Source organism: Bacillus rossius, chromosome 14 (genome assembly GCF_032445375.1).
Source record: "Bacillus rossius redtenbacheri isolate Brsri chromosome 14, Brsri_v3, whole genome shotgun sequence".
Classification (NCBI taxonomy): domain Eukaryota; kingdom Metazoa; phylum Arthropoda; class Insecta; order Phasmatodea; family Bacillidae; genus Bacillus; species Bacillus rossius.
Window position 1 is genome coordinate 13,261,215 of NC_086341.1, and position 26,040 is coordinate 13,287,254.

Here is a 26,040-nt window from a genome sequence, read left to right on the forward strand (position 1 = left end):
CAATGCCCTGTAGGATGAACTCCATAGTTATACGTACACTCGGTCAAATGTCACCCACTCATTGGCTGCTGTCTTGTGAGACGTCCCAACGTAGCAGCCTGTGATTCGATAAAGCTTTGGTTTGGTGTTTCTAATTGGCCCAGAGTCATCCAGGTGAGTTGCGAGCCAATAGCAGCGGCAGCACTGAGGTATAACTATTTGTATTTTAGCCTATCGCGAAATGAATTCGCGAATTTTTCCGGTCTCAACTCATGAGCAACTTCAAGTTGAGATCGCGTAAATCGGTCTATGACTAGGAGCTACAGTTCTCAGTGATTTAAATTCTACGCTCCCTACCAACGCTCATTGCATCATCACTGCAAATGTTAACCGGGTGAATCATACATAACGACCACGACCAAAGTCTGTTCTACTAAGATATTGTTACTTCAACAATGTAGCTTTCGTAGTTTCATAGTTTACTAGTTTTAAGCGATGTCGAATCAACCGAAGTGACAGCCAACCCGAGATTATAGACATTCATGTTCTTGTTTGAAATACATGTCAAAAGGAAACTGAGAACGTGCGGCAGCTATAGCGCGTTTTTTTACATACACCACTGCAGTCTTGCATTTTTTGTCATGGAAAAAATTCAAGTATGCAAGAAAGAAATAAAAAAATTAAGTCGGTTTACGGACGATAATTTTACGTGATAAAGTCATAAGAAAACATTGATGAAAAATTGCATACTTTTTAATTTTCAAATATTATTTACAGTTTTTGCAAATTTAATTCAAATAATTTGTTTCAATATAATCACAAACAATTAGTTAAAAAGCCCGCCTTAACCTGTTTGATATTATATATTAGATTTTCTCGCAAGGTGGTTGGCCGGTTCTTGCACGCTCGGCTCAGGCGGAACGTGACAATGAGTCATGCTTTTTCTTGCGTGCAGCCGGCGTTCATCGATTTATAAGACGTTGTCACGTCAAAAAAGAAAACATAAACCCACAGAGAACAAGCCAAAATCATCTGATGTCGAACAGATGACCGAACGATGAGACCGAACAGGTATTGTGGAACAACACAACGACGACAGCACACACACACACAAACACATTCGTACTTAAAATATCAGACAGCGCAATAATTCCGTGGAAGGAATTCAGTCTTGAAAAAAATTTACAGCACATACGAACACAGTGGACGAACAACGACGAGACAGTTTCAAAAAGAACAGGAAATAGCAGACAACAAACCAGGAACACGCAGCAAACATACGAACAAAACGATGAAGGTAAAATGTATTAAGTACAACAAAACGACGAAAGCACCGACGAACACGGTTGCGACGTTTCGGGAACTGGCATCTGCTATGGTCATTAGGCTCAAACCGACTGATAGCGCATCTCATCCTTAGTTTTTGGTGTACAGTGTTAAGGTCATTCACACACTCTCCCCCCCCCCCCTTTTGCAATATTAAATACTCGATTTCTGCCACTAGCACTGTCCATTTTTTTTTTGCTGTTCAGTGTTGACAGATACAGGTCATAGAGCACAACAATTTTCGATACACCTGTGTAATGTTTCCGACAAAAATACGTTTCTGTAAAGTTATGAATCATTTTTTGGGAAATAATGCATATTCAAGTTTTATCTTCTAAGGAGATAGAATATTGCCATGTTGGTTTCAAAGGCCTTTATTTTTTTTCTCACAATTTAATATTAACATGTTGTCTCTGTTCGAGCAAACAGCTGATACAAATAGTTTCACGGGTGAAAATAATTGGCATTTAGAACTGTATTAGTGTTTTTTAGAATGACTACAACTGTAATGATGTATGTAGTCAATAGACACTATTTTATAGTCTTAAAAAATATATTAAAATTCAAAATTTAAACTTTAGATGTTTTACGACTACGTACAGTATTTTATTTTTAGTGTAATAAGTAGTGTGATTAATTAGTGCCGCCGAGTAGTGTCATTCTGGCCAAAGGGCGCGCAATTTACTCTATACTGCAAAGAACAATATAAAATGTTTTGTAAATAGAACTGAAATAATCATGTAAAATTACAGATATTTGTATGTTTGAAAATTTAAATGAAAACAAATTTATCGCTACAAAAAATAATAAAAAGGTTCGCAGTAATGCTGAGTTCTGATTCTTGCCCAGGAATTAATTCTTTGTGTCGTCCCAGTACCTACATTAGTTAACGTTATTTTTAAACCTTTTCCCTGAATATATTTCCAGCATTAGCTGCGTACATTAATGAGCAAAATAAAATAAACTAACGTCCAAATAGTAGAAAATATTATTACCTTTTCCATGGTTTAAAAAAAATTATGCGTGTACAAACATGCCCTTCCGAAAATATTTGTTTTTATATTTAAATATACTAATATCTTTGGTTTATAAAATAACTAAACAACCTTTGGTATTTTTTCTTTTATGTGTATAATATACGTTTGTATACCCAACAGTTTGTTTGGCAGATTTGCTTTATTTTGTAGTTAAGCACTTATAAAATTTTATATTATATTCTTCCGCTAAAAATATCCTTAAAATAACAGATGCACTTTATAAATATAAACATAATTGTTTGTGATATTTTTTTCTCATTTAATATATATACATACATCAGAAACAATTTTCGTTTGCACAAAATTAAAAGTAATTTTAATTTTCAATAAATAATTCGAAAATATTAAATTAAAGTGTTTGTTCTATTAATCTTTTTCAACCGGTGCCTTAGAAGCCAAACAATTAACTAGCTTACAATATTTTATTTTTCCTTGTAGTATTTTACAAACATTATTGGGCAACTGGTTTCGAAAAGAATCTTTTGTGAAAGTACAAAAAATTGTTCAGCGAGAGAGATATTACTGGCGCGGAGCAAGGACTGGCTCAGAGAAAGAGTACATGCTCCGAGAGAGCGAGAGCGAGGGGGAGAGAGAGCGAGGGAGAGAGAGAGCGAGGGAGAGAGAGCGAGGGAGAGTGCGAGGGAGAGAGAGAGCGAGGGAGAGCGAGAGCGAGGGAGAGAGAGAGCGAGGGAGAGAGAGAGCGAGGGAGAGAGAGCGAGGGAGAGTGCGAGGGAGAGAGAGAGCGAGGGAGAGAGAGAGCGAGGGAGAGAGAGAGCGAGGGAGAGAGAGAGCGAGGGAGAGAGAGAGCGAGGGAGAGAGAGAGCGAGAGCGAGGGAGAGAGAGAGCGAGGGAGAGAGCGAGGGAGAGAGCGAGGGAGAGAGAGCGAGGGAGAGAGAGAGCGAGGGAGAGAGAGAGCGAGAGCGAGGGAGAGAGAGAGCTAGGGAGAGAGAGAGCGAGGGAGAGAGAGAGCGAGGGAGAGAGAGCGAGAGCGAGGGAGAGAGCGAGGGAGAGAGCGAGGGAGAGAGAGAGCGAGGGAGAGAGCGAGGGAGAGAGAGCGAGGGAGAGAGCGAGGGAGAGAGAGCGAGGGAGAGAGAGAGCGAGGGAGAGAGAGAGCGAGGGAGAGAGAGAGCGAGGGAGAGAGCGAGGGAGAGAGCGAGGGAGAGAGAGAGCGAGGGAGAGAGAGAGCGAGGGAGAGAGAGAGCGAGAGCGAGAGCGAGGGAGAGAGAGAGCGAGAGCGAGGGAGAGAGAGAGCGAGGGAGAGAGAGTAATTTTTCAGAAAGAACGAGAGCGAGAGAGTAATAGCACAGAGAGAGAGAGATTACTGGTTCAGCGATAGAGAGAGAGATTACTGGTACGGAGCAAGTACTGTCTCAGAGAGACAGTACTGACGTAGAGAAAGAGGACTGGCGAGGAGCAAGTACAAGCACAGAGACGGGTAGAGCGAGAGAGTACTAGCGTAGAGGAAGTACTGGCATAGAGAGAGAATACCGGCTCTGAGAGGGAGTGTATATATGTGTATAGCGTATAGAGAGAAATATAGTACTGGAGCGGAGAGAGTAGGCCTACTGGTGGAAAGAATATTTGCTCAGAGAGAGAGAGAGAGAGACAAAGAGAGTACTTGCGCTGAGAGAGACATAGAGTACTAGCGCGGATAGAATCCGGGGTGCACAAGGGAAAGAAAAAAAAAACGAAAGCAGCAGTATGGCGAGTGTCACATGCATGCGTCACATTAATTCAATTGCAATTACCCTTCAGCCCCGCTGTCAACCATAAATGTGCGGCATTAACTTGTTGCTTTCTGAACTAAAGATCTCGGTTAATATTACCAGACACCAGCAATAATAATAATAATAAAGGAAAAAGAATTACCCGTGTTTAAAAATTCCTAGGAGACATCGGGAGGTGAATTTTGTCATTCATTTTTTATGTAGCTCGTGGAAACCTTTTTGTGGAGCTAAAACGACAGCGAAGACAATTTATTCAACATAAAAAAACTTTTCCGCTAGAAATACCTCCTATAATAAGTTCCTTTCAAACTGTGGCTATACATTTAGGGTTTGAAATTTTATTTATCTTAAACTTTAAATTAGTTCCTTCAATTAATGATCGTTTGCGAAAATATAGTGTTTGAATAAACATATTATAAGTCCTAATTAGAGTGACAAAATTTGGATACAAGGTAAAAACGAAAATAAAAAGTTTAAAACATATGTAGAACTTAATGTCTAAAGTAATTCTCAAGCCTGGTGTGCGCTTTCGAATTTACACAGCAGAACGAATATTTTATTACAAATAACAAAGAATGTATTTAAGATTAACACTAAGTCCTAGATATCATTAAAATGAAAAAAAATTAACAAAGTGAAAATTTTAATGCTGTTTAGAAGTGAGTGCATTGAAACAACCAGAGATAACAGATCTATGTTCAATTAATGTTTGCTTAAATATGGTTACCCCCAATCATCATTTGAAAAAAAAATCATCATTCTACAACATTGACAAGTTTTGAGGTTGTTTTGAAAATTTGTTCAGTTAAACATATTACAGACGCCCAGTTTCCACCTTACATGTGTTCTCTACTATTTACTTTAGACCATAAGTCGTATATTTTTTTTAACTTTTTTTTTCGCGTTGAACCTGTAGCCTGAATACTACGGAATCAAATCTTTGGCAGTCATTCCAATCAAAAACTACGGAGAATTAAAATAAAACACAAGCTATCTTACATCTTTTACAACTGAGGGCATATATTAAATTTAAATGTATAAATTATTAAAAGAAAACACACAGAAGAAAACACATAGGTTCAGATTCTTTATAAAACAATTTTAATTTAGTCTCTTTAAATATGTGTGCTTATGTGTGTGCAATAAAAAAGTACCAAAAATCCATATCATGGACTATTTTAAATTATTTTTTGTGTCTACCTTTAGACATTTTTCCTCTAGCATCTAATTTTAGAGCTTAGGATTGAAAAAAAAAAATTGGTTGTCTGTAAAGTCGGTTTACGGACGATAGTTTAACGTGACAACGTCATAACAAAACATTGATGAAATGATTGCATACTTTTATGAATAAAACTAGCTGCCCGACCCGGCTTCGCACGGCTATACTAATGGAAAAAAATTAAGCCACATCTCCCATTTACAGTAATGGTAAATTAAAAAAAATTCAGTGAAAATTTATTACAATGCTGTATAATGTACCGGAGAGAAAATGAATAGCACCGATGGTTTCCCGACTCGTGCACGCAACGTACAACTGATGTACCCGTACTTCGCTACGGCAGTCTACAGGCAGATCACTCTTGCGCCGCTCATTATACATGCCCCTCCTTGTGGGTACGCCACTGCCGCGCGATGCCCGTTGCCATGGAGACGCAGAAGGCATGAACAATGCAAAATCCTGTTCTCATGCAGACAAAGTACCCACTGTTGCCTGGTTTTAACCACCCATGGGATCTAATTTTCGGAAGGTATTTTATCCCCTTGGGGGTAAAATTAATCAAAATCCTTTCTTAGCGGATGCCTACGTCATAACATCTACCTGCATGCCAAATTTCATCCCGATCCGTCCAGTGGTTTGGGCTGTGCGTTGATAGATCACTATGTCAGTCAGTCACCTTTGAGTTATATATATTTAGATCGAATCATTTTTATTGACTAATTATCACTATTTTGTATGGATACAAAGGTGGAGTGAAATGAAATCTACAATTTAATTGATAAATTTACTTTTATTTGCACTCATTAATTCAAATATGTTTATTAATTTAACGAAGGGATTATTTTAACTATAACATTTATACATGTTAGCTATTTAACTTCTTCCAATCTGTGTTATTCTGTTAAGGATAGGACAACGATAGGAAAAGTAGGAAACGAATGGGAGTGTTTCAAGTTTAATGTGTCTCGAAAAAGTCAAATCGGTGGTTGTTCCAATCGAGGAGTGGAAGATAGATAGATGCGGCGCAAGCGTACAATGAGCATAACGGGACACAGCGTAACGGGACAATGAGTCATCCTTTTTCGTGCGTGCAGCCGGCGTTCATCGATTTATTAGACGTTGTCACGTCAAAAACCCTTGAAACTAGAGACTGAAAATAACCACTCACGCGTTCGTGGCGGACACGCTCGTTTGAAGCGAAACTTCACGGACTGGTTGCAGTTCTACATCAGCCCACAAACCGGCGCTGCAGTCAGCGCTGCAGTCGCTGCATGTCATCGGTAAGTAACGTGTTGACTTACGTGTAAGTAATGTTTTTTTGAAGTTATACTACTTGAGGTGCGTTATGGAAAAAAACGACGAGAGTGAATTTTTACGATGCGCGCGCACGATGCAACGAAATTTTCACAGGAAGATGGCGGACCCACGTGTATGAACATCAAAACACACACACACATATATATGCAGTTACTTTCCTAAAAAAATAAAGGTGATATACCAGACATATTGGTGTGCCAAATAAACCTTTATGATAGTGAAACTACCCTGGAATATAAGTGGTAAACTAAAAAGCCATAGTAAAGAGAAATTTACAGTTCAAAAAACGTAAGGAATTTGATATTACAAAAATTATAATACATCTTTTTCTCTTACAATTCTAATAGGCTTCATAGCGCACTGGTTATAGTGCGCGCGTTATAAGCTATAGTGGTTCAAAACTCGACAGTAGGAGTTTTTTTTTTACTTTTTGAAATAACAGACTACTTATACAGATTGTGTTTCAAAAATATAAGGAAACACAATATTTTTATGGTATTGCTATAATATTGTTTTATACACATGTTTATATTAACACTAAATACTAAGTATTAATTTAATTTATTTTTACCAAAGAAAATTTCTAAATAGTTCAGTGTCTTAAATAATAAAAAAAAGTATAATTTATATCACGCATACACAAGCACACACACCTAAAATTTTAATTTATAGTAGTGTTTAAAGGCTTCAGAATAATGTATGTAATGTACGATTGACGTACACGCAGCTACAAGGCCTCGCCAAACCCAAATGCCACGTGTCTTCATAGAAGTACAAGTGGAACAAACATGGCGCCAAATGGCAATGCAGTTACACTTATCTCTCCATGATCTTTGCACTTTCCATAACGCTCTGAGCGTAACACCTTTTCTTTTCGTTATGCTATGATGACTTCTTCGCCTGTACTTAACCCTACCGGTTGTGAAGAAGATTTGCCTAAAAAATCTCCTTAACGTGGCGAGCGATTAAATAGGGATAAGTCTAGTCGGATATTGAAGGATTTTTTTTTTACAGAACCTCTTCTGTAAAGCATATCGTACACTTAAGAACCAGTGTGTTAAAATGGGAAACATAAGATTCACACCAGCCAGTCCATTCTTCTCGGGATTTTTTTCTCTCTCTGGTTACCTAAAAATCATCTATGATTTTAATTTTAAATTCCTTTTATAGCTCATGTGTTATATTTGGTTAGAAGGTTAATGTTGATTGGTTAAAATATTGGTAATTCTGAAATTTTTTTAGGAAAGCCACATTTCTAAATATATATTTCCAAAATGCTGCTAGTTTACCATTTTACCAAATGGTAAGATTAGGTGCAACTATTAGATGTAAATTTTGATATCGCGAGAATGGTCGGTTAGGTTAGGTTACTACATTAAAAATACTTTGAAAGAGGGGACAGTTGGTTGTATTAGGTTAACTACATTAAAAAATATAGTAAAATAATTTTAATGGGTGTTTAGGAACTACCAATTTTAAAATATAGCTAGCTTAAGAAAACTGCCATTATTTATAGTGTTTGTAATGTACCTAACCTAACCAACCATCCACGCTATTTTTAAGTATTTTTAACTTATACTAAATATTCTATAATTTATCTACAATTTAAGTAGGCCTATATTAAGGATGAATTTGACATATTTCCTGAGCATTTTTATTTAATTTTTTTTAGTCGTATAACAAACAGGAGCCACCGAAGTCACGCGAACGAGCAAACGAACTTCGGTGAACTTCGCAACTGTTCGGGCCACGGAATGGATTGGAGTGTACATTAGGCTTCCCTGCTAAAATAACCCGTTGTTTCCTGGAGTTAAGGAGAAAGACAGAAAGAAAGGGAGGGTTGGACGAAGACTGTAGCTTCCTCCAAGATGAAAGGCATTACCAAAGTCAACTACTTCGCAGCGGTGCTCGGCCAAACAGTTACGATGGCAGTTACGAGCAGAATTGCCCGGCAGCCGTACGACGCCATGCTAATTAAGAAAGCTGGGGTGAAAAAAAAAACACACTTCCTCCAACGATCTCAGCGCCGAAACGACCCTTTAGTCATAAAAAAAAAATCTTGGACGAAAGATCTGGCATCTTGGTTAGACACAAGAAAAATCCCCTCAGAATAAAGGGAATTCTAATTCGGCGAGATTGATACCATTAAGCATCAATTAGAAAGGAAAAAAAAACTATTCTGCGGGCACTTATTCGGAATATATTATGACCTACTGACCAGGAGAATCTGAAACTTTAAGAAACCAAAGAATAACAAAAGGATGAGGTGGCATCAACAGTAGAAAAAAGATCTGCGATTGATTTGAAATAATTTTACATGAACGAATTTAGAATTTAAAAAAAAAAAATGTGAACAAGTCTCTCAGTATCTACTCGTCAGAGATGTGCTACTCTTAACCTCGGTCCTTGGCTGGATTGTGCTAAAGCACTGTGGAAGCCCCCCTCATTCGAACGTGTCCATTGGCTGGAGTGTATTAAAGCACTGTGGAAGCCCCCATAGAGTTAGGTGGAACCCCTCAAGGTAAAAATTTCACTTAAAATTTTTTGCAGCCATTGCGGATTGTGCTTGGTTCGGTGTGTGTCTTCTATGGCAAAGCGGTGTACCACAGGCTCGTAGATGGTTTTTGTATTATTTATTTTCTTCAAACGTTTCATCAATGACAATACATCACAAACTATTGCAATTCTTCTATAAAGATACATTAAAAAATATTGTACTGGAAAATTAAAAAAAAAACTTATCTGTTCGAAAAACATTTTTACCAGTTGCAATATTTTTAAAGACAAGTATTAAAACAGAATTTGGACAGTATATTATACGACTGTTTTAGTATAACCACTGCCTGATGCATTTACTACTAAGTTGCGCCAGAACAATAGCATACTAAAAATTATGGATGCAACCACGGAAGTCAAACATAGGTCCAAAGGAATATATTTATTTGTCTTCAATTACCCTACACCTGCTTCCAACAATAACGACAAAAACCATTTACCTTATACATAAACTCTACACGTTACCTACAATATGCAGAAAGTAGGTACAATAAGTGATTGTTTTAAAATAATTACTCGAAATTCTCAGCGGTAGTTAAAGAGAATAAAAGGAAGGAGTATTTTATTTTAACCCGAGAATGTTTTTTTATTGACCCCAAAATGAGATAAGTGGAGCTTTCTTATTCATAAACCACTTATTTTAATTTCAAAAAAATTGTCAAATTAGTGCCAAGTATCGGCACTTATAAATAAAATATGGGTGCGTGGCACGTTATAAGTGAAACTTCAAAAATAAGAAGGATAGGAAATTTTTGGGGTCCTCTAAAAGTTGAAAGTGTTGTCATGCGTTGAAAAGAGACCTTTATTTCCTAGTCTGTAAACGAATTCAATGGACTCTTAGAATAAACAAATGGGTTTATGATAGCTAAAATATGATACACAACCCCAATGGAAATGTCTATACTAATTTCCACAGTTGGAAATGCTAACACCAGGTTCAACCTCCAGAGAGTAGTTGCTAATTACGAGTTGCAAAAAAAAAAGTATAAGAAAATGTGTAAACGTTTACAAAAAAGTATAGGAAAGTATAGGAAAACCATTCACCATCGAGCAGTATTCGTTAAATATGTTACACGTGCTGAATTTCGTTACCATGTGGTTATTCTTTACCGGTTGTAATTTTTTTTTCACTTTTTTTTTAAAAAAAAGGACTCGACTGCTCATCTGGTAAAAGATAAAGCACCGACTACTCAGGTAATCCAGCAGAAAAAAAAAATTCCCATCTTTGAACTTGTTCCGAACCTAATAGGAGCAGACTCCCGCCGGACGGGTGGGAAAATGGGGAATATTAGAGAGGAAAAAGGCGAAGAGAGACGGAGAATCATCAATAAACTGAGAGCTCGAGGTGAGAGGCATGGAACGTGCTCAAGTCCGAGAGCAAAGACCCCCCCACGACGCAAGCGCCGTCCTAATTAGTCGCGGGCAGAGCAACGTGGCGGGGGGAGCACGCGCTAATGCCGGGCTGAATCATAATTAACGACGTCCCGTCCACACCAAACAAGTGGAAGGGGGGGGGGGGGGGTCGTCAAGGCAGGTTTAGGCCCGCAGGGCACCGCTAACGACTCCAGGGGGCCGGGGCGGAAGACGAGATGCTGGACGAGGATGATAAGTGCGACGCTCGCCGGTGCTTCTGGCCAAGTATCGTCCCTAAGCGCGCGGTCTTCTCGTCGTGCATACTGCAACTACGATCTCTGGGTGGAAACACATTACAGGCCGGAGCAGGGCCGGATTTAGAGGTCTGGGGGCCTCGGGGCAACAGAGGAGCGGAGGCCCCCTGGCCCGAAAATATTTTCCAAATAAAATTAACCATTTTTTCAGTTAAGTTTTCCAATAAATAATTTATTTTGAAATCAAGTAGATTCTCTTAGTATTTAAAAAAAAACATACATAAATATAATCGGAGACAAGAATTATATGAAATTAAATTTTAGTGTTAGTGAATATTTCTGTTAATATTTAACAATAATATAATCATGTATGTACAAAGTACTGTAGGTAAATGCAAAACAGCGAAAAAAGAATATCAAAGGATTTGTGGGGGCCCTCTGTTTGTGGAGGCCCCGGGGCTTTCGCCCCGGTTGCCCTCCCCTAAATCCGGCCCTGGGCCGGAGAAATGAAGATAAAAGTGTCTTGCAAGTGCCTTTGCAAGAATATGAACCGGGTGTTCCATTTTCAAAATTATTTTGGAAAAAAAAAAAAACTCTTTTATCACTCTTCTAAGAATACGGTTCGTGTACAGACACCACTCGGATGTATTGAGCAGTTTGCCAATCGCTCGGTTTTTTTTCTTCTGAAGCTCGGCACACCCTGTGTGCGCGCCCGGGTCTGGGTTAACGAGCTACAGAAGCGCGACTGTGGCGATAAGGTCGACATTGACTTGCGCATCGCACGCCTCTTCGCCTCTATGCGCACCAGGCACCGAACTGGCAAGAAGTCTTCAGGAACATTGACGATATTCTTTTAAGATGATAACGTCCGAAAAAAATTTTTTTTAGCCGTTTACACGGTCAAAAAAATTACATGTTTAAAACTAAACCATGAAATCATGTTTAAGTGTAATGGCTCTTTTACTCTATTCGTAATTTAAAACCATTAAAAAATCTGGATATCTGCAAGCCGTTTGGCAGCCCGGCCAGGCGGAAAACTTAATAAAGCTGGGTAGTATATATACTAAGCCAGAAACGTAAGGCGCAAATATGTTGAATAACTACATTTGAAAATACTCGTTTATAAACAATAATACAACACGCAAACACGCAACACAAGCAGCGGTCAACTTTCAACTCCGTGTGTTTCGGTTTCAATGGGGATAAGGTCATGCATGCCATCTTCCATTATTTACTTATTTTTATTATAATTTTAATTTTTTAATTATTTATCCGATTTTTTGCGTTTTGACATTTCAAAATATAAATAATATCTCCCAGACCTTCTATGCCTTGTTGCTCTAGCCTGTAAACGCTGCGAGGAAACAAATTATTTCACGCGGGCGATTACAACTGTCATGATAATCACACCAGTTCACAAGTGTTGACTTCAACAAGTAACCAAAACTAAGTCCAATGTCGTAAATAACAAAAAAAAATTAGCACGGGAGTTTTATTGCAAGCGATATAGAAATAACTGAACTCTCAAGATAGCGAGGACTAATCCCTAGGGGCTGGCATTTTTCGCGAAAAAAATCTGACCACCTATTAGACTGCAACTAAGTATACCCTAACCAGCGGTCTCTTCCTCGTGATTGGCGGCCGTCTGCGAGAGAAGTCGTTGCCTTTTTTGACCGAGCCACTCAGAACGCTTTTGCTTCCGCACTGAATTATTGTGATTGGTGTTGTAACAATCGTCATGTACCTGAAATAAACTTACCCAATCACGAAACACAGACGATGCTACAGTGTCTTAACTTTCAACTTGTCTCAAACATTTTCCGCGAAATATGCATGGCCCTACTAATCCCCCTTAAAGGAGCAGGCTTTATGTAAATAAAAGGCTAATATTTTTAAGTTTCATTCAAACACTTAGGTACTAATCGAACGCCCGTTAAAAAGCAAAAAACAAAAAAAAAACAAAAACAAAAAAAACACTGTATTCGACGAACAAAAACACAATAATGGAAATAACCGAAGATGTAGTTATAAGTCTCTGCATGTCAGTACGTCGTTTCTTAAACGCCTTTTGTTAAATTTTGTAGTTAGCCAAACATAATGGGTTACTTAAAAATACTTAAAAATTTGGACACAAGCAAAAGCTTTTTTTTATGTTAACAATGTGACAAATCTGTACTTACTTGAATTTTGTATAGTCTGAAATATCCATAACAAACATTCTTTCTATTGTAAATTTTAGACACAAAAACTGGTTATCATAGCAGATCAAATTTCACAAACTGGGCTCACATACTCTTTCCAATAACCCAATATTTGTCAACTGGGAAACTGTTAAATGGGGAAAAGATATCCCATACTGTGACCGCAAATTAATCTTGTCAAGGGAATTCTCGTTAAATATTTAAAGGCTTCCACAAAATTTTCACGATAAGGCCACACGAACAAATTAATTGCCACCTTTTTTCAAAACACTATTCGCGAGACAAAAGCATTCTTTATATGCTACAATGCATTTAAGATTTAAAAAAAATAAATCTCTAGGACAAAAGTGTTTCATTATAATAAGTAAATAGTTCGAGATAAATTTATTCCTGCTTTTGGTTCCGTAAAGTTCTAAATGGAGATTGTAAGGTCTGTAATTGATTCAGTGCATAAATAATTTGAGTTATACCATTTTTTGGAAGAAACCTTGTGGAATTTTCGACGAAATTGACCTCCAATTCCAAAATAGTTTAGTTTATTTTTTAATCACGTTATCTGACACTGCTGGTGTCTGTTTTACGATCGAAACACCTCAAAGTAATTTTACTTTACGGTATTTTTTTTTTGTGAAATTAAATTTCAATAACGTATCTTGTCGTGCGCGAGTACGTAAAATGTGCAAAGCATCATAACGTGATCTGTAATTGCAGTCGGTACATAACTGTAACCCGCGCTAATTGGATTCTTTTGGTTATTTATGGACTTAATTCAGAAAAGAAACGAAACGCGTGGAATTAAAAATTATAATATGATTAAAAACGCGCAGACCTAACGCTAGCAATTTTTCAACGTTTTTATGTCTGACAGCAAGCATTCTCTGAGCAGTTTCTGTCGAAATATGCCTTCTGTAATTAATTATCTTACAACGTGACAAGGGCACAAACAATATCGCGAGACTGGAAATAAAATGTAATTTTACAAAACATTTCTTGAAAAAATTGTTGCAAAAAACTTAATTATAAATCCACATATATGTGTAATATATGTGTAACACATAAAACATGTAATGGTTTTATCTAAAGAAGCAAGACCATCCTAATGACCCCACTGTCTACGTGACAGAGGTTAAGGCCATTTGAAATAAAATAGACAAATTATTCCAGTATCCCAAAAAATTACAAATATATAGATACGGTTGATTATTTTTTTAAATCCCTATATACATGTGCTTGAAAATGTATATGTTTTACTTATAGCAATAAACAATACAATAAATTGCCAATATTTTTTTTTAAATCCTATAAAAACGTTTGATTGTTTTACAGTGCACTATCAATAATGTTATTTTTTTTGTCCATCAGAAATAATCTTAATTTGAATCATTAAATATTTATGTGCTTGCATTAAATTCACCATATATTTTTTTACTAGAGTAGGCCTACTGTTCAAAACATAATTATATTCATGAAATAAATAAATATAGTCAGCAATAATTTCAAATCGGCTGATTTTGGGTTGATTTTGTGTGTGTTTGTGTATTAATCATTTGTTAGTCCGTTCATCATGTTTTCTCTTTGACACACAGCGTAAAATTGTTGTAAATCAATCTTCCCCCATTGCAATAATCATTCAAAGTTTGTAATATAATTAGTACAATGAATTAATTTTCGAATTTGACGTGAAATATATGCAGTTACTTTTCTTAATAATATTATACGAGGATCATTGAAATATAAGCCGGAATATTTCTATACAGATTTTCTACATAGTTTAACTTAACAGAAAAACATATTCTCCATCGGATAGGAAAGTTTTTGATCCCTTCCTGAAAAAAAAAAGCAGCTAATGCTCCTTCGATGGACAAAACATATGGTAGTCACATGAGGACAGGTCTGGACATAATGATGGGCGCTCAAGAGGTTGCCGGACGCCGATTACGGCTTTGATCTTCCACTTGATCACGATAATTTCAAAACTCCTGGGCCCAATCGAACACTTGGGTTTTACTCGGAGTATTACCACTGAACTGTGCTTGGGAGTCTCTTCACGATGTCACACCTTCCGTTGGCGAGAAAACGAATAATAAGGCGTCCCGCTACTGACGCTGGTGCTATCTACAGCGACGCCGACATGACGGACTTAAGTGTAAAGCCGAGTGCATGCTTATCCCCTCTCCATTCTCACGACACCGCTGCGCCGTACGTCACCGCTCGAGTCCAAATAAAGAAATTCCGATTTATATTTGAATGAGCCTCGTAAGAAAAGAGTAAGGTGCTTTCTCTTTTATTGTTTCGACGTGCTCCTTAACACGAATACATAATATTTATTGCACGACTTTATGTAAGATTCCTTCAAGGATTCAGCTCAAGCGACGCACAACTACCAATGCTAACTACACGTTAACCAAAGCAGCAAGTCAGCGTGAAGAGCTCCTAGAGTTGGGATTTATATTTGTAAGCCCGTGCCGAGGATATCTGCACGTCATAAATCTCCTCAACTACCAAGTCGGGAAAGTTCCCGTTCTTTCGGAGCTGGCACGGGAAGTTTCATTCTAGACGGACAAAAGGGCGGGTTCAAGATGTAGTACAGGACGACATGTATCCAGCGCCGTGTTTTAGAAACTTAACGGTTTAACTGAGTGAGATATGACGCAGTATTTCACGTACAGTGCAGATTTGCAGGGCCCAATTCAAGGAATGGCTAGCTCGTACAAAGATTGTCTTCAATTCGTCTCCAAGCATGGAAGTAAAGAAGTAAAGAGATGGCATGTGCAGATTTCCCATCTAAGCCATTGAATTCAAAATTAAAAAGACCACTGCCTTCACCCTTTTCGCAGCTGGAAAAAAGAAACACTCATTTTCCATTCCGCTGCTGTCTATTATGTTGAAACGCAAATATCAGTAAGTCGTTAATTAAAATTATCGGTATCTAGTATATAGTAATGAATGAAATCGCCTACCCCTTAGTTCGTCCATGTTTCAATGCGGGTACTGTTTGATGTTTTATTTACAAATTGCTAAAGTGTATTTGGAAAAACCAATAGAACTGTTAAAGGTTACAAAATATGATTCTAGTATATTTGATGAAAAATCATTAACAATTATTGAAACAACAGATAAAAAAGTAATAAAAAGTTAAAGGCATAGTGTATGACTATATAATCTAAGATGGAGGCTGTCTAAGTGAAAGTGTGAAAGAAAGAGATAGCAAAATCAACGATAACGACTGCAAAAGTGAAATGCTAGAGCATGAGAAATTGGAATTCATGATGGCTTAAACATAGGTAAAATGTGAGGGCATTAGATAATGAAACCAACGATAAAGGTTCCACCATACCATCGGACTAAGGATGTGGGGTTGCCGATATGGTTTTACTTATACCCAGCAACCAACACACTTCCTGAAACCCCGTTGACTCAAAATTGCGATTACATTGTGGTTAAATGAAGTTTAATACTAATCCTAGCTGTTTTCTCAACAATACTATACATGATGAGATTTTTACGATTCTTCATAAAGAGAGATAATTTCAAAATATGTATATAAAAAGATTCTGAAGCATTCGCCTTTAAGGTGGTGTTTCACATGCCAAGTTGATTTTCTTATTTTCTCGTCATTTCTATCAGTAGAGGGCTATTTCTGTAAATTTAACACCATAGGTACCTTTCTTCAATTTGTGGTTCTGTCACAAACGTTTTGAAGAAATATTTACTAAGCGTGATGTAACACATTTCTATAAAAGCTCGCACTAGGGATAGCAAATACCAACACAGGCGCGGGTTTTTACACCCATTTTATAACACTTAATAAATATATTTTTGGCAGACACACAAATGGAAGAGAGTTAGTCTTAAATTTACAGAAATAGCCCTTAATTAACAGTAATGACGAGAAAAACTCAACAATGCGTTATTAACCCGCTCCTTACCGGAGCTACGGCTAGTTTCACTGGGTAAATGCCAACGAGAGTGGCATATCATATACCCACTCCATTGATTAATACTTGCATGGTTTCAAACCCAAAACAATTCCTCTGTTGGTTCAAGACGGATGGGCTGCAAATAAGTCACTGAGCCCAATTTAGTCTCAACTACCGTAAATTCGTCAGAATCAGACATGTTAGCTCGCTGGCATAAATTTCCAGCTGGAGAGCGAAATGTCCCTGGTTCGATTCCCAGCCGCACTGCAGATTTTCTTTGTAAATGGGACATAAATATTAATATGAAATTACAATATTTTAAAATTAGTACGTTTACATAAAAAAAACCTCTATTACTTAAAATAGTATTCGCAGTAATACTGGGTTCGGATTCTTAACCCAAGAATATATACTTTGTGTTGTCCAAGTACCTCAAATATTTAAAGTTATTTGTAAACAGTTTCCTTAATAGCTTTCCAGTATTAATTTCACATTAATAAACATAATAAATCTAAATAAAATCCCATTACTGAATATTCTATGATCTTGTTTTATGGTTTAAACCAATTATGTGAAAATAAAACTGAAATTAAAATATTAAATATGCCCCAATTTTCATACGAAATACTCAGTATTATATCAAAAAAAGTATTTCATATATGAAAAAATAACAATGGCGTGTGTTGTTCAAAATTACAATATGATTCTTGTAGTATTACAAACAAATTCTTGGCAAAAAGTTTTTAAAGGAATCTGTTGTAAAAGTACAGCAATTTTTTTAAGTGAAACCTCTTTGCTGAGTGGGTTACAATTTTCTAGCGTTACGAAAATTCCGATCGTATGAGAGGAACAGTTAGGCTACGCAGTGGGGACCAGTAGAGGAGCAGACGGCAGGGGAGCGGTAGAAATGACGCCGGGTACTTGCACACTTGCATGCTTGAACGCTTGCATACTTGCATACTTTACACTTGCACACTTGCATTCTTTACACTCGCATACTTTCACATTTGCATACTTGCATACTTTACACTCGCATACTTGCATACTTTCACATTTGCATACTTGCATACTTTACACTTGCATACTTTCACATTTGCATACTTGCATACTTTACACACGCATACTTTCACATTTGCATACTTGTATACTTTACACTTGCAAACTTTCACACTTGCATACTTGTGCAATAACATAATTTAGCGCTCGCATACTCGCATTTATATATATATATATATATATATATATATATATACGTTTCTGTCATGCACAGTCTGATACCTACATATTCGATTATTTCCATTATGGTGTTTTTGTTCGTCGAATGCAGTGTTTTATCAATAATAAATTATCTTTGTACGTTAAAATAAAAATAACTGTTAAATACTAATCCATCCTTAGTGTATTAAATTTTTTTCCGTAAATTAAATTAGAGTACTAATTTTTTTTTCCCCAACTCGGATATTTTGAGCAGTTTCCGAATCACGTGGTTTCTTCTGAACCTCTGCACTAGTGACGTAAGGAATATTCGCAACCGCACACGAAAAATATTCGCATATTTCTTTACATTCGCACTAGCAAAATTTCATGCAAATATTTTGCAAATAAGAATATCAGAAAAATCTTTAATTTGTCAATGTGAAATCATTATTAAATTATACAAAAATATTAATATGTTGGATTTTTTTATTAGAAACCTTTTATTTTCTTACGCCTTATTCAAAAAAATAACTTCAATTTTTTTTCGCAAAGGTAACCTGGCATATATTTTTTATCAGCCTTTATTTTAACAAAATTCCTTGTCTTTTTCGCTCTTATCGGAGTCGGTTCATTAGGTACTTTAAAATTTCATTCTTCAAATTGAACGATTCGACTGTCAACGTAGCTGCTCCGACATGGAATTCTAGCGGCAGTTGCGGGAATTCCACTTTAAATTTCGTATTATGAGTGTATTTGCAACACGAGGACACGTTAATTAGCTCGTTACCGACGACAGATTATTACACGTCTCTGGTGAGTACGTAAGGACTCGTTCACTTTTTTTTTTACATTTGCTGTTAGGAACACTGAGGCTTTGAAATCACATAAAAATAAGTATAGACTCCTAATGTTCCTAGTGTGGTTGTACATGAATCTGTATTTTGGTTTGTTAAGTCACCAATTCGAGATGTCACTGAGTGTGAATGTTTCTTAGCAGCAGTAATAGCAAACCTACTTCACACGGAGTCAACCTGACTGAATTTTGAAATCACGTTATCAAATAATATGCGCACATGTACATTTTTTTTAAATTGTGTGATTTTTACTGTGATTGGTAATCCATGTTCTTTTTTTTTCGCATGGTCAACTATATGTTATTTTCTCCAAATTAGGAACTCCGTAAACTCTGTACACATAATATATACACCGGATCAGAAAACCAAGAATATTGTTTATCCACTTACGTTACGATATATGTCGGTGTTAGTTTGAATTATTTTAAATTTTCTTCGCTTGTGTAGCGAGTGGAATAGTCGAGAGCATTGTTCATTCGCGTGAATTATTAATAAATGTTCCGGTGGATGACGGAGGTACGACCATGCTCCGAGGTGAGGCCTTCGACCCTCCGCACTCCCGAGGGAAGTCGAAAAGGTCACTGGGTCAGTCACCGCGAGGGCTCGTTTGACCCCGTCACCCCTTCTCCGTGGCACCGACCCCCCCCCCCCCCCGCACTGCAACCCTCCCAAATCCTCCTACCCTTCGCGCACCTAACACAGTTCGCTGAACCTCGCGTCGCGCCGGTGTTAAGACTCCCGCCTACCCGGACACCTTCATCTCTGGATTGATAGTCCGCGACGCTAACCACAGGACCACGAGACCATCAACAAATACCAAAATGCGAATATGTCTTGACTTAATTCACCTGTAACTTTATACACCGACAGTTCCTCTATATTTAACTAGTAGTATAGTAGTAGATATTAGAGATTTGTAAATTAGTAATAAGTCCTAGATACTAAGTAATAGTCATCAAAAATATATATTTCTAAAATAATAATAATAAAAAAATAATAAAAAATATTAATAGTTATTATTTTAGTTTTATCTTAAGCACTGCACGTCCATCCCTGAGTTGGGTGTTTGCATATTTCGTAACAAAATGCCTAGTTTGTAAGTCATTTATCTGTTTTCTGTCTTAGTTTCTTAGTTTTTTAGGTGCTGACTGGCGGCGGAGTGAGTGGTCAGTGCAACCACTCACCACCAGGGGCGCTTTCGTCCCTGGTCACTAAATCCAGTACTGGACAATTAGCAAAGCGGACCACGAGTCCAAGTGCCCAACCCCCGCATGGTAGACTCTTTTCTACTCTGTCCAACACTTCATCCAGACCATCATCTGTCTCATGTAAATTTCTACACGTAATGCATGCCAATTTGTATCCCGCATGAATGTGCCCAGGGTTTTCCCTGTGTCTATGCAGGTTTTACCTGGGCCCAACCTATCTCTAGTTATAGTCTAGATTTAAGAGTGAGGGGAGTTAGTCATGGCGCCAATCGCTGCCATGGCTGGCCAATCCCCTCCTAGCACATGATGCATGCGACCCTCTCCCTGCATGGCTAATCCCAGCATGACTAGGCGTATAGGCTTCGGCCTGAGACGCACCTAGGTCCCTCCCTAACCCGGACCCCTCCAAAATACACTTAGTTTTAGTTAGGTTAGGAAAAAAAAACCGGACACACAAACACGCGCGCGCGTGCAGAGTGCGAGCGCGAATAATCGGTTTTCAAATCCTGGGCTGTTACGATTCGTTTGCGCGACTTAATCTCGCCCTAGCGTCGCCCGCCGCTACTACCGGCGAAGCAACCACACATTTTATAAACGTTTCCATTTTGTCCCGGTAACTGCGAATCGTTCGTTTGTTTATTAAAACACTAAAATTCAAAATAATGTGTAAGCAATAACTGATAAAATTTTGAGATAATAATTTTTTTTGTTTGTTTTAATTATTTACTTTCTGTTTTCTAACGAAAAGTTGATTATATATAATAGTAAGTATAAAGCTTTAATATATATTTACCTTATGTTAAAATACTGCCAAACTTGTTAAAATTCATTAAACAGTTAACACTATAAAGTTTTCCTTTGGTTTTGTGAAGTTTGGTTCGCGCCGTCCGCCACAGATGGCAGCACCGTGATTACACATTTCCGTCCCCTTTCACAAAATTACTCCCACCGAACGCCGCATACCGAGAGCTAAGTTGTTCACAAATCAAAAAGAAAGTATCACTTAATCATTAGAGACCGGAAAATTCGCGAATTCATTTCGCGATAGGCAAAAATACAAATCGTTATACCTCAGTGCTGCCTCAGCTATTGGTTCACAACTCACCTGGATGACTCTGGGCCAATGAGAAACACCCAACCAAAGCTTTATCGAATCACAGGCTGCTACGCTGGAACGTCTCACAAGACAGCAGCCAATGAGTGGGTGGCATTTGACCGAGTGTACGTAGAACTATGGAGTTCATCCTACAGGTCATTGAACCCGCGAATTTTTCCGGTCCCTACTAATCATGAACAGAGTGTAGCCTAATTGATATCGAGTTCGCCTAAAAGCGCACACATCACGCGTAGTTACGATACAAAGGCTCCACAGCAATGTTTGAGTTGGCACATCACTCACTTTCCACCCTGTTCGACCTGGTGGGATATGAGTGGTCCTGCCATTCATTCACCATGGCTCCATCAAATCATGTTTAACATTAACTTTGTAAGAATGTGTTTTGATACATCTATAATATAAAAATGAATCGCAAAATGTGTTGGTAAGCGCATAACTCAACAACGCCTGGACCAATTTGGCCAATTTTTTTTTAAATGTTCGTTGAAGTTCAAAGATGGTTTTTACGGCGAGAAAAATTCGAATAATTGCCGGAAAAACCCTAAAACCAGCCCCTTTTTTCCCCCATACATAAGTTTTCTAACTAAAACGAGCACTCATTGTTGTTTAAACAATGTAGGTATGTTCCTAACGTCAAAGAGTCAATTTGCACTTTATTACCTCTGTACAAAGTTCAATCATATCTATCAAAATAGTGTGCTTTGGAGCACAGATAAACAAAAAAAAAATAAACCGAAATCGATTAGTTCAATTTGGTCGGCTTGAAGGATTTGACTCCAAGTCATATCAAATTAAAAAAAGTTGAAACAACAACAAACTGTCAATGTCAGTGTTTTTTTTTTATTTTAGGTTACCTACCCTAATGAGTTTGCTTTTGTCAACTTATAAACGAAACAAATTCTTACCTATACAGTGTTTTGTGCAGTGTTTATTTACCTATGATCGCTAATTATTGCATGTGACAAAATAATCTATAATAAAGATATGCCTCCTATTAGACGAATCAATTTAGGTAGAAGAACCCTAAATGCTACAAACCAAGCTAATTACCGATCTATTCATGCACTACAATGAAAATAAAAATTATTATGTTTCTCATGATTAACAACACACACACACACACACACATATATATACATATATATACAGTGTTTTGTGCAGTGTTTATTTACCTATGATCTCTAATTATTGCCTGTGACAAAATAATCTATAATATAGATATGCCTCCTATTAGACGAATCAATTTAGGCAGAATAACCCGAAATGCTACAAACCAAGCTAATTACCGATCTAATCATGCACTACAATGAAAATAAAAATTATTATGTTTTACATGATTAACAATAAAGAGATTACTTATTTTTTTATTAATCTTTTTATTTTATTTATTTATTTTATTTAATTATATTTCTTATTCACAACACCCTATCACCAGGGTGACGGTTCTGTTCAGGATAATTTTTTGCCCCGACTATAAAATATGTAGGAACAAAAAAATGTCACATTACAAATCATTTTGACAGGACTTTATTGCAATTTAATTAGGCAGTACGAAGTCTGCCGGGTCAGCTAGTTAACAATATTTTAACAAATAGGGCTCTTTAATCTGCGGACCAACACCACACGTCTCAGACTGCAAAGTTACGACTTCAAGTAAACTGTAATACAAAATTTATTTATAAATAATACTAAAACTAAAAAAAAAAATCAATTCCAAAATAATATAAAAAATAATATAAAAAATAATAAAAATAAATATATTCAAAGACAAATGATTGCACTCAATGTAACGAATCTTTGACATACTAAGATACACTTTCCATGTACATCTACTTTGATGCAACTTATCTTAAATAAATTTAGAGTGACAGGCTAAAATCAAAATAACACTATTATTAAACTCATTATAAATATTAAATATCAAATCCGTACATGTAAATAATATTGCCAGTAATCTCCACTTAATTGCAAGCTGAACCTTGACCTTAAATACAAATTTATGAAATATATTAAAGCACTAAATAGTTTTAAATAAATATTAAACGGCGGTATACAAACTGAATTAATTATGAGAGATAAAATTTAAAAAAAATCTTACTAACTTGCCAGCAAACTACAAAAACAAAACTGGCAAGCGGAGAAACTTGCTGGCGAAAACCCACGGCAATTGGAGATGCAGCTTACACCGGCCTGAGAATTGACAATAATCTACCCTTTGTGCAATCAACGTGAGGGGGTCGTATACGTTACAACGGCAGCGGTCAAGGTTCGCCCGTGGTTGTGCGGAATCAACTCTCTACAGAGAATAACTTTAAGTTACAGTTAGTTAGTTACATAACCTCTGAGGACCTGATCACTTCGCGTCATACAGAATTTAGTGAATTCGTCAGAGAAACCTCAGCTGCAGCATCATCATGACAAAAATAAGTTGAAAAAAAAATATCTACTACTTATGGTCAAAAGTGCTGACAGGAGCTAGAATACCCAACGCAGATTACAGCGGATACAGTATGCGCCAGTTTAAAAGAGATTAAAAGACTAGAGTAGGATGATGATAAACTAAAATTTGCATCTAAGTGCTTCCGAAACCGTAGACTTAATGAACAACGCTATACGGGAAGTTTTGCACTAAGCGTAGGGCTAACTGCCACTATTTATAACTACAGCTATCCGTAACGTAGTTTATTATCAGCGTCGCAAGGCGAAGTTCATGTTGACCTGGTTAGGAATTAATATGATAATTTTACAATTTCACGTGTATTTATATAACTGAACTGTCGTTTCGGAACACTTAGCTGATAATCACTCTCGTACAAAAGCGGTTTGATTATTTGACTCCAAATAAAATGATTTAGTTTGTAATATAATTAATTTGTAATTTTGAATAATGTAAGAAAGGTGCTTTATTCATATAAATTTAACGTCATAGCCGCTATAAACATCATTACGATTACCATAATTATCATAATCATTCAATTTAATGTAAAATGTAAGTAACTGAAGAAGGATGAATGAACTACCGATCTCGGCAAAAGGAACGCTCTGCTGTTACCAAAGGGATGAGGAAGTTAGAAGGGGGGGTTATGAGTCATCTGATGGCCGATAAACAGAAAAAAAAATTCTATACTTTTACAAGAGATTCCTTTGGAAGCCAGTTGCTAAGAAATAGCTTGTAATACTACAATAAAGATATTGTAACTTTGTAAAACACATGGATATGGTTATTTTTACATACCTATATGATATGTATTTTTTCTCTCGATATAATACTCAGTATTTTTCACGAAAATTAGCTCAAAATTTTTAAATTCTAATTGAAGTTGCATTCATGCATTACTTTTTTAATCATAATCAAACATTCAATCATTTGACTTTATTTTGGTTTATTGTTCATATTAACGCGCGCAGTCAACCCTGGAAAGCTAATTCAGGGAACGGTTTACAAATGACTTAAAACACTCGAGGTACTGGGGACAACACAAAGCATAGGATGCCCGGATAATAATACGAACCCCAGCATATTTGCGAAAACAATTTTTTTGGTGGTACAGTTGTATGTACAAATTTACTAGCGAAATTCTCAGTTCTCTGGCCATTTCTTTTCATCGATTTAAAACTTCCAGCGTAAAAAACACAAGCGTTCGTTGTATCAATAAACTGAAGTGTGATTCCAAAAAAAAAAAAAAACTGGTTGTCTGTAAAGTCGGTTTACGGACGATAGTTTACCGTGACGAAAACGTCATAACAAAACATTGATGAAATGATTGCATACTTCTATGAATAATATTGAATAATTTTTATTGAATTATCACTATTTTGTATGGATACAAAGACGGAGTGAAATGAAATCTACAATTTAATTTAATTGATAATTTTACTTTTATTTGCACTCATTAATTCAAATATGTTTATTACTTTAACGAAGACATTATTTTAACTATAACTTTTATACATGTTTGCTATTTAACTTCTTCCAATCTGTGTTAGGACGATGATAGGAAAAGTAGGAAACGAATGGGAGTGTTTCAAGTTTAATGTGACTCGAAAAAATCAAATCGATGTTTGTTCCAATCGAGTGGAAGAGAGATAGATGCGGCGCAAGCGTACAATGAGCGTAACGGGACACAGCGTAACAAGACAATGTGCGTTACGGGACACTTTTTAGTGCGTGCAGCCGGCGTTCATCGATTTATTAGACGTTGTCACGTCAAAATAAATAAATAAAAAATACTACTTATTTTTATAATTGGCGTTTCGCGAAGGGGTAACAGCTCTACCGTTTAACGTAATTCGGTTACGGTTACGAAGAACACGAAGGAGGCGTCCGCTGTTACGGGTTACGGGATATGGTTTGTGATCTCTCTAGGAAGAGACCAAAAGGGTTGTAGCCAGGGGAGGGAGGGGAGGAAAGTTTGGCCAGGGGAGGGAGGGGAGGAAAGTTTGGCCAGGGGAGGGAGGGGAGGAAAGTTTGGCGGGTTGTTGGGGGGGAGGAGGGGACTAAAAAAAAAAAATGCGCGCGGGGGCAAGGCGCGAAAAGTTGTTCCGAAACTCGCTGCGAATACAAACACGCAGACAATTTCCCGTCGCACTGACGCAAGAGTTATGTTCGCAAACATAACAAAACAAGCTTGCGTAACACGGCCGAGGGGATTCGCCCAATCAGGATGAAAAGGGCCGGGGGTGTATGGGAGGGGGGTTGGGGTTGGAGGTTAAGCAGGGCCGACAGAAGGCTTAACCATGCGGGCGGGGAGAGAAAGGAGTGATGTGTGTTGTTC

General features: G+C 37.1%; 1 protein-coding gene across 2 annotated transcripts in view; it reads right to left on the minus strand.

Annotated features, from left to right (window-relative positions):
• Window positions 1-26,040, minus strand: part of LOC134539166 (E3 ubiquitin-protein ligase MIB1) — a 1,057,197-nt gene that overhangs the window by 328,620 nt on the left and 702,537 nt on the right. The gene's annotated exons all lie outside the window — the stretch shown is intronic.